The sequence below is a fragment of the Pteropus vampyrus genome, unplaced genomic scaffold (genome assembly GCF_000151845.1).
Source record: "Pteropus vampyrus isolate Shadow unplaced genomic scaffold, Pvam_2.0 Scaffold92, whole genome shotgun sequence".
Classification (NCBI taxonomy): Eukaryota; Metazoa; Chordata; class Mammalia; order Chiroptera; family Pteropodidae; genus Pteropus; species Pteropus vampyrus.
In genome coordinates this window covers 3,568,499-3,577,822 of record NW_011888873.1, presented here as the reverse complement: position 1 = coordinate 3,577,822, position 9,324 = coordinate 3,568,499, and the positions used below count along the sequence as shown (strand labels likewise).

Sequence of the window (9,324 nt, the reverse complement as noted above, 5' to 3'; positions counted from 1 at the left end):
CAACTGAGAAGAGGGTGGCATGATCTGTGGAGAAAAGGCCCCTCATGTAAATGTATGATTGCTGACACTACCCCACTGAGGAGAAAGGGCAAGATTAGCTGGGAGCCCAGGGGTCAGCAAACCCCGGGAAACGTCACTCTTTACAGCCACTTCTCTCTCCTTGAGTCAAGAGCCACTGTTCTGGGCTCCTCGCCCACAGCAGCCCCATCCCGGGCCTGTCACTGCCTGTTCTCTGGGCCGTGGCTAGTGACAAGGCTGAGGAAGTCTAAGGAGGAGTGTGTGGAAGTGCTTTGGGTTCTGAGAGCTTCTCTGAAATGTGGGTACCGGAGAGACAGCGCAGGCAAAATTAAATTTCTCTCCCGCTGAGGAAGAGAGCCTGGGCCTCAGGCAGCAATGCATGGGCTGCAGAAGGGGCTTCCTACCTGAGCAGCCACTTAGCACTCTGGCCAGGGAGGGCAGGGCCACTAGAAAGCCTCGTGGGGGCATCATTTCTATGGGCTGGTAAGGTTTTTGCAAGTCTTTCTACAAATGATGATCTCTAGCCGTATAAAGTGGCATAATAGCCTCTTCGCTTTACTGAGTGGTGCCGGCTGTTCAAGTGCTTATTTCTTGATTCTTAGGCCATTTGCTTTCCATTAGCAGTAATCCCAAGCCTGCAGAACTCCAATTACAAAGTGATAATAGAAATGCTGCTCCGCTTGGAATTCTCTGGAGCATGGGGGGCCAGAGCGGCCCGGGTTCCGTGCACAGTCACATTACAATCATATTTATGCCACGAGAGCAAGACGGCTGGCCAAGCCCTGGGCGGAAGACCGAGGGCAGTGTTCATGGCAGAGTCTCTGCATTGTAGGGTCCTAGAGAGTGGGGTGAAACAGGGAAGGTGCTCCTGAGATAGTCCAAGATGCTCGGGCAGAGAAGCGGCATGGGAAGGAACAGAGCCATGAAGTAGGATGCTGTATACATGCCTCTTTGATTTATTCCGCTGGGAGAAAATATGGTCGGAGACTGAGTGATGGTGGAAACAGATCAGGGCAGGGGGTGGCAGTTCACAGCTTCACCCCGACTGATGAGAAAATTCACCTTCTATGTAGTCCCTGGTGACCACTGAGGGGCAGATGTGGCTGTTCTATTTTCTGTTGTTGTTGTTTTTTATTACGGTAGGAACACATAACATGAAATTTACCGTCTTAATTAGTCATTTCTAAATGTACTGTTATGTTAAGTCTATTTACATTGGTGTGCAATCAATCTCCAGAATTTTTTCACCTTGTGAAACTCTATATTCATTAAGCAATGCCTCATTCCCCCACCCACACCCTCACTCCCAGCCCCCAGTACCCACTGGTCTCCTTTCTGTCTCTATGAATTTTAGCTACTCTAGATACCTTGTTTAAGTGCTATTATACAGTATTTCTTTTTGTGACTGGCCTACTTCACTAAGTATAATGTTTTCAAGGTTTATCCATGTTGTAGCATGTGTCAGGATTTTCTACCTTTTTATGGCTGAATAATACTCCACTGTATGTATATATATATTTTGTTTAGCCATTTATCTGTTGATAGACACCTGGGTTGCTTCCACTTCATGCCATGCACATGGACGTGGGCGGCTGTTTTATACAGGAGACATGTCAGGCATTGTAGCAGCACTCGGATCTGTCTACCTCCCCTGTAACCCCATCGGCTCCCCCTGAAAGGAATGAGCATGCTTTTTGCTCCTACAATTTCTTGCCTTCAGCACCGAGCTCCCTACATCCTGATTTGCACTGTCCTCAGCTTCTTTCATCCCTTGAAATGTCTCCATTTGCTGCCTGTTTCAGGCTTTCCAGAATAACTATCTTTTTTTTTTTCCCCATTACTTCCTCATCTTAAAACGACCCACCACCTATTCAATCCAGCCCTGCTGTTGGATTTCACCAAGCACTACCCTTTCCTCTTCCAATTTTTTCTTCAACTTTTCTCAACTCCCAGATCATCTTTTAAATATACTAGAAAGTTAAATTTGTCTAATTTTTCTCTATTTCACAGCCAGGAATAAACAGATCCCAGCAGATAAAAGGTGATCCTGATATTCGTTTTGGTGATTTTTATTCCTTTGTTCAGCAATATTTATACTCACCCCCCTTGGAGAACTCATAATTCATTACTATTGCCATTGTGCAAAAACGTAAAGGGTTTCTCACCTGGGCAAAGTCCATCCTAACAGTGTATTCCCTATGACAATAAAAAGTAACAAAGAAAACAGAGGGCTTGTGCTCGTCCTCTCTGACCCCTCTGCACTTTTCTGAGTGGTTTCTCACTCAAATTGTTAATTGTGGCACTAGCCCTGGGGTTGTTTTGGTTTTCAGATTAAAAAATTTAACAGACTATTTTTTAGAGCAGTTTTAGGTTTCAGGAAAATTGAAAGTACAGAAAGTTCCATATTATCTCCTTAATTCTATTCCCCCACAACACACACACACACACACACACGCACGCACACGCACACACACGCACACGCACGCACACACATGCATGCACACACACACATGCACACACATACATACACACACACATTCTCTTATTATTAGCATCTTGCATTAGTGTGGCACATTTGATGATCCAATACTGATACATTATTATGAACTCAAGTCTATAGTTTATATTAGGGTTCATTCTTTTTTTTTTTTTTTTTTAATTTTATTTATCAAACATGGCCCGGAAGGAATTTATTTGTTTGTTTGTTTGTTTGTTTGTTTGTTTTACGCCTATAGCACCTGGTCCTAGGTGGTCTCCTATCCAAGTACTAACCAGGCCCAACCCTGCTTAGCTTCCGAGATCAGACGAGATCAGGCACGTTCAGGGTGGCATGGCCATAGACTAGGGTTCATTCTTGGTGTTGTACATTCTATGGGCTTTGACAAATGTCATTCCAGAACAGTTTCACTGCCCTAAAAATCCTGTGCTCTGCCTAGTCATCCCTCCCTCTCCTCTAACCCCTGGCAACAGCCATATTTAAAATCATACTTTACACTAATTTTCATGAGACTTTCCATGGATAGTCTCAAATATGTTTGGCCTTATGTGTCCTTGCTCATATCCAAAGGGAGGGAGCGGGTGTTTGCAGGACAGAGTGAATTCCGGTTTTCTTGCCGAGGTTTCTGCATGAGAGACCACACACCAGGAGATCAGAGCAGTGAGCTGACTTGCGAATCCTTCTGTGTCAGTGTGGAAAAAAAAACCTTGTTAATTGCCAAAAAAAAAAAAAGAGGGATATGCATTCTTCTCATACACCATCCCAAAAGAATGCAATGGCAATAAATGTTTATTCCATGAAAAATGATTGTATTTAATGTATTAGATGATCAGAATTTTTTTCCTCTATACAGTTCTCAGTTGTGGTAAGCTCTCCCCAGGCCTCCCTGGGACTATGAGTCCAGCCCCTCCACCCCACCCGCTGCTTCCCTCTCCCACCCCTCCCCCCCCCAGCAGAAGCCACAGGTCGCACTGGCAGGTCTCCCCTGGCTCTTTTAGGACCATCCCTTAGGAGAGGGATTGAGGAGCTCTGGGCCCCTGACAAGTTCTGGTGACTGGATTTCGACCCTATTTCCAGTTCTGGTAATCAGGTTACCTGCCTGATAATCCAGCCCCTTGCCCTGGCAGTTCCCGTTTCCAGGTCCTGCCCTGGTGGCTAGGGCCCTGTCACCTGCTGACAGACCTCTCTCCTCTCCCTTCGCTACCTACTTAGATCTCTCGCTCCTGAGAGCCTCTCGCTGGCTCCTCTAGTCACCCTCACTGTGGGCTTGTCCCCTCCCTTGCTCACTGTCTCTTGGAAAACCAGTGGCTCTCCCTCCCTTTCATCATCACCGGCCCCAATTACTACATAATTGTAAATCCAAACTCGCTGCTGGATTCTGACTCTGGGGCTGTCCCTGTCCCCTAAGCTGTAGCTCCCCTAGCACTTGTCCCACCCTGGTTAAAGATCTGAGTCCAGTGCCCAGAACTTTGCAACCTGCCTCTGCTGCCACTGGCCTGACCATGATCAGCCTTACTCTGAGATAAGGAAGCCTCTGCGGACCACTCTGTGGAACAACTATAGGGTCATCATTCACAGAGAAACCACAGGATGGTGCTCCCAGGAGCTGTGCAACGTGGTCCCTGACAGGCAGATGCCACGGTGGAATCATAAAAGCCCTCTCCAGGATGCTCATTGTGAATGACGAGCTGAATCTCACACCACCCTTCAATCTACGATGTTTCCCCTCAGCCCCTAAAGATGGCAAATGGAGTCTGGTTGATAACAGAGAGCTTTTCTGAAAAAGACGCTATAGATCAAGTTCATCTCCCTACTTGATTAGTCATTTAATATCTATCTATCCAGAACCATTCCCTGGCCACGTCCCGTTCTAGGCAGTAGGGAGTCAACAGGGAATAAGAGACCTGGGTTCTGCTGTCTTGGGGGAAGATAAACAGAAACCAGACAAAAAAGCAGACAGACAGACAAAATAATGACAGAAGGAAAGAAACTGGGTGATGAAATGGAAACTGGAGGTAGGACTTCTGGTCGGACGGGTAGCCAGGGCAGGCTTCTCTGAGGAGTAAGACGAGCTGAGTGCAGAGATGAGAAGGGCTGGGGGAGGAAGCTCCTGTCCTGGAAGGAGAAATAGCCAAGTGCAGGAGCCTTGACCTTGGAAGGAATATTCAAAAAACAAAACAGTGGCTAGCAAGGCCAGAGCATCAAGAATAAGAGGGTAAAGGGGAGGCCATAAATCTGGCCATGGGGGAAGCTGCAGAGTAAGGTGTCCCCATGCCTGCTTTGCTCCAGACCCAGCTTCATGCCCTGCCCCCTTTGTCCCTGTGACTTAGCTCAGTATCCTGGCCAGGTCACTGGCCTTGGAGTTGGAAAGCCTACATTCTCACCTCTGTTCTACCTCTAGAGCTGTGGAAGCCTGGGTAAGTCAACTGCATGCTCTTTATCTACAAAGTGAAGGTGTGAAATGATTATAACCCCTAATATTCCCCAGCGACAACTGTGCAAACGCTGCTTGCTCATGAATGCAGACTCACGAAGAACATCAGGACTCCAAGTGTCAAGGCACCAAGCTCGCACTTCAAGAGCCTAGGACCTTCCCCTGCAAACCTGCTGCTGCTCCTGGGAGAGTGGAAACCTGCCAACCGCAGCCTGGGGACACTAACAACTCACTTGGCGTTGGAGCAGTGTCACGGTGGTGTCCAAGAGAGGACAGGCAGGAGGAGAGAGAGGTAACAGGCAGGACGCCCACTTCTAGACAATGAGGCTCTTAAGAGTCCTGACTGAGCAGGAGTCTAAATTGAAACATCATCCCAGTTCAGCGGAGTGATTGCACTAAAGCAAGTTGGCAAAATATCAGACAGCAGGCAATACGACTGCCTGCGCCCCAGGCTGCAGCTGACTCCCTAATTGGGCCAAAGCACATCGACGGTTGGAAGCACAGAGTTCACCCGCAACACCTCCGGGAGATGAAATGGCTAATCCTTTACTCAATTAAACTGGGTTTCCAATGCCGCACATTGGCCCTCCCAGGAAGGACTGACAAGATCCACAGTCAGGCTGCAAACCCCGGGGGGCCCGGAGCTCAGGCCACTTACAACTCCAGAGACAACGTTTAACTGGAGGGTTTTGGGAAAGGAGGGGCCCACGCTGTGGTGAATTCTCTCTGTGCCCAGCACCTATCACTCACAGGGATCTTGCCATGCGGCTTTTAAATCAGGTGCTGCTACTGTTCGGTAAGGAACCCCTGTTTGGGGAGGTAGGGGGGCCCAAGTCATGATGCTGCTCAGTACCTCTTGCCTCTGAATTTCACCAGCTGGAACTGCATTGCAGAACTCAACTCCCCGCCTCCTCCCCATTTTAAAGATATTAGCAGCCACTCAATGAAAACGTGACAGTGAAGACTGATGAGGTTCACAGCAGGCAAGAAAAGGCCGGAGTTATTTGCATGTGCATTTCTGTAGGGCCTTTTTCTTAAGCCAGTTTGCACCTTCCTCCCACTCTTCCTGGGTGTGACTTGGGGCCCAGCCTGCCTCATCAGCATCACTGGGTGTACATAGTGGAAAAGAGAGATGAGGGGACACAGCAGACTCCATTGTCATTAGTTTGTGATATTTGTGTGCTAAACAGACAATCTGCTGTGCCCCTTCCCCAATCCCGTGCTTTCCTCTTAGAAGTCAGAGCTGCTGGCAGAAGGACAAAACGGCTCCATTCTCCGCTCCGATTCTGATTCCTCTAATGGGAAAGAGCCCAGGTCACAAAACATGCAGAGAACATGCTCACAGTATGGAGTGCCTTCTAAGTAATACTTTTCTGATTCATTTTTATTAAGAAATTAAATAGTTGATCTATTTGAACTCTCATTAATAGATATTAAATGTTGTTTATTATACGAATGCTAATAAATCATTAGGTTTTTTTAAAAATTAACCACCAAATGGCTAACAAATTAAATTTAAATAATTAAGTCTGATATTCCTAGAGAGGGATCACAGAGGGTGGTACATTAGAGAACCTGTTTTTATTTTGTTTGGTTTTAAACAAAAGGAGCCCGTGCTGACTGCTGGCTGGGGCCTCCCTGGCCCCAGTCCAGAAGGCAGTGTGCATCTGTGAGGCAGCTGACAGGGAGGGGCGGCAGTTTGGAGTGTGGCCCAGCTACCTGGGCTGCAGGGCCACGTCCGTGACCTTGGCCTCATTAGTCCCCACTCTAACCAGCCGCGCTAATCAGCGCCGACATGTGTTGTTCAAGTGTTGATGGCTCTGTTGCTTATCGGCTCTTCTATGGCTGCCGGCTGCTGCAGATAATTAAAAGCTCCAACTCTACAACGGAGATGGCCAATCAGCCTCATCTGGAATTAGAATGAAAAACTATTATCCCCATTCAATGCAAAGGAAGCAAGAAACAAGAGGGCCCCACTCTGTGGGCAGAGTTTTCATTGGAGTGCACAGCCCACCTTTTCAGCAGCTGGCCTGGGCCACGGGTAGACTAAGGCTGAACATACAGCTGTGACCTGACTCAACTAACTCACTGTTCCTTACAGACATTCTAACACAGGGGCATTAAATAAGAAGCACATCTATGCTATTCTAATTTGCAAAACCTTAACAGACTGTTAGGTTTATTTGGCTGCAGCAAACGAAGATAGCCTGGTATATATCTAGAGCTGCACTGTTTTCTCTTAAAGCAATGGTATTAATCATACCTTGCATACTCACCATGATATTACATGAGATAAAATTACAGGTGAGAGAGAAATGATCAACTCTTTTAAAAAAAAATCTCAGGTAATGTCACCTAGGCCAAGAAATGCATAAAGAGAAAGGGGCAGAGCCGACAGTGACCAGCCAGTTCCAAGTGGCAGTCAGGCCGGCACCACACTGTCATCTAAGGCAGTGGTTCTCAAAGCGTAGTCCTGTGGACTCTTTCAGGGGATCTGCCCTGTCAAAACTATTTCCATATACCGCGGAGATGCTCTCTGCCCTTTCCGCTGTGTCGATATTTGCACTGATGTGACAAACGCAATGGTGGGTCCGGTGCTGATGAGTGAATCGAGGGAGTGGCTCCAACATGGATGAGTTTTCTTCACCATCACACACTCAGGGAAGGAAAAAAGAAAGGAAGAAGAAAAAAAGCCAGTTTCACTGAAGAATGTCCGTGATGAAGCCTGAAAAAGTATGACATACTAAATCTCAACCCAGAGTCTTTCTAACACCTCAGGATGAGATGGGAAGGCTGCACACAGGGCCTGCGTTGCACCCCAAGTACGACACTGTCTTTAGGAAAAGCGGATGCGTAATTGTCGGAGTTGCGAGCCCAACCAGCCCCTCAGTTCACGAAGCACGGTTTTTACTTGAAAGAGAGACTGACGAACTATGGTTACTCATATTTGAGTATATGACAAACATTTTCTTGAAAATGAACAAAATAAGCCTATCACTTCGAGGAAAATGAAATGTTGAAACTCAAGCTTTCAAGATAAATTTAGTTTTGGAAAACTTGTTAACTGGCACTCTGAGCTTAACAGCCTCCCAATACTTAGAAGATTTCTCCAATGAGATGAGTTGTGATATGTATGAAAGTGATTTTTGGATATTGTATAATGAAATGTGTCAACATTTCGAAGATCTATATAACTCAGTGAACCAGTATTTTCCAAATGATATGATATGCAAATGATATGATATAACATCAGTTCAAAGTTCGAGACAGACCCGTGGATCTTAATGTAAGAGAATAGGAAAAGTTCATTTATATGGTTTCTGATTTCACATAGCGGCTAGTCTTTAAGAAACTAGCACTTATCTAGTTTTAGTGTAGTATCAAAGAAAAATATTTACAATTTTCCGAAAAGGCTATTAAAATACTCCACCCTTTTCTAGCTACATATCTGCACGTAACTGAATTTTCTTCATATACTTCAACTAAAATAATGTATCACAATAGTTAGAAAGCGCTCACAGAAATAAGAATCCAACTGTTTTCTATTAAGCAAGACATTTAAAAAGAGTTGCAAAAATGTAAGATGTTACTCTTTTCTCTATTTTTGCTGTTCTGGAAAAGTTATTTTTCACAAAAATTATTTATGTTAACATGCAAGAGACTTATTATTGTTATTTTAAATGAATTAAAATATTTCTAATGTAGTAAAGAACATAATTTGCATAAACAAAAAGTGCTTTGGGGTCCCCAATAATTTTTAAAAGTGTAAAGAATCCCTGAGACCAAAAATTTTGAAAACTGCTGCTTCTAAGGAATCTTAGCATAAGGTAGCAGGAGAAAGGGGCTCTCGTAAGAAGCACTGCCACTGTAGAAGTGTTCCAGACTAAAGAGACATGACAACTAAATGTAATACCTTACCTGAGACTGGATCCCATACTGAAAATGCTATAAAGAAAATTATCGGGTCAATTAACTAAATTGGAATATAAATGGTAAAGTATTGTAACAATGTTAAATGTATTGAAGACACTAAACATACTGTGGTACTATATGAAAATATCCCTATTCTTGGGAAAAAAACAGTATTTAGGGTGCCAAAGGCCATGATGTAACTTACCTTCAAATGATTAGTGTGCATGTGTGTGCGTTTGTTTCTCTTTTATATCTCTGCCCAACTAAGAAACTAAGGCTTCCTACATATGAATTTGAAAGTCAAGGCAAATATCACTTTTCAGCTCAACAAATACTTTAACGCCTAGCATGTGAAAAGCAGCTGAGTAGATATTCCACAGACTGTTACACAATTTCCCAAGCAAGGTGTATATATTGTGGCCAATATCATGGTCATGAGCCATTTAACAACAGGGATCCCTTC

At 45.0% G+C, this 9,324-nt stretch overlaps 1 long non-coding RNA gene and 1 pseudogene across 1 annotated transcript; both read right to left on the bottom strand.

Annotated features, from left to right (window-relative positions):
- Positions 1-2,744: 2,744 nt before the first annotated feature.
- Positions 2,745-2,860, bottom strand: LOC111742371 (annotated as a pseudogene).
- Positions 2,861-6,511: 3,651 nt separating this feature from the next.
- LOC105294723 lies at positions 6,512-8,592 on the bottom strand. The gene is made up of 2 exons (XR_896089.2): positions 7,472-8,592; positions 6,512-6,858 (listed from the first exon to the last, which is right to left on the bottom strand). It is a non-coding gene; the product is annotated as an uncharacterized LOC105294723 (long non-coding RNA).
- Positions 8,593-9,324: the final 732 nt, after the last annotated feature.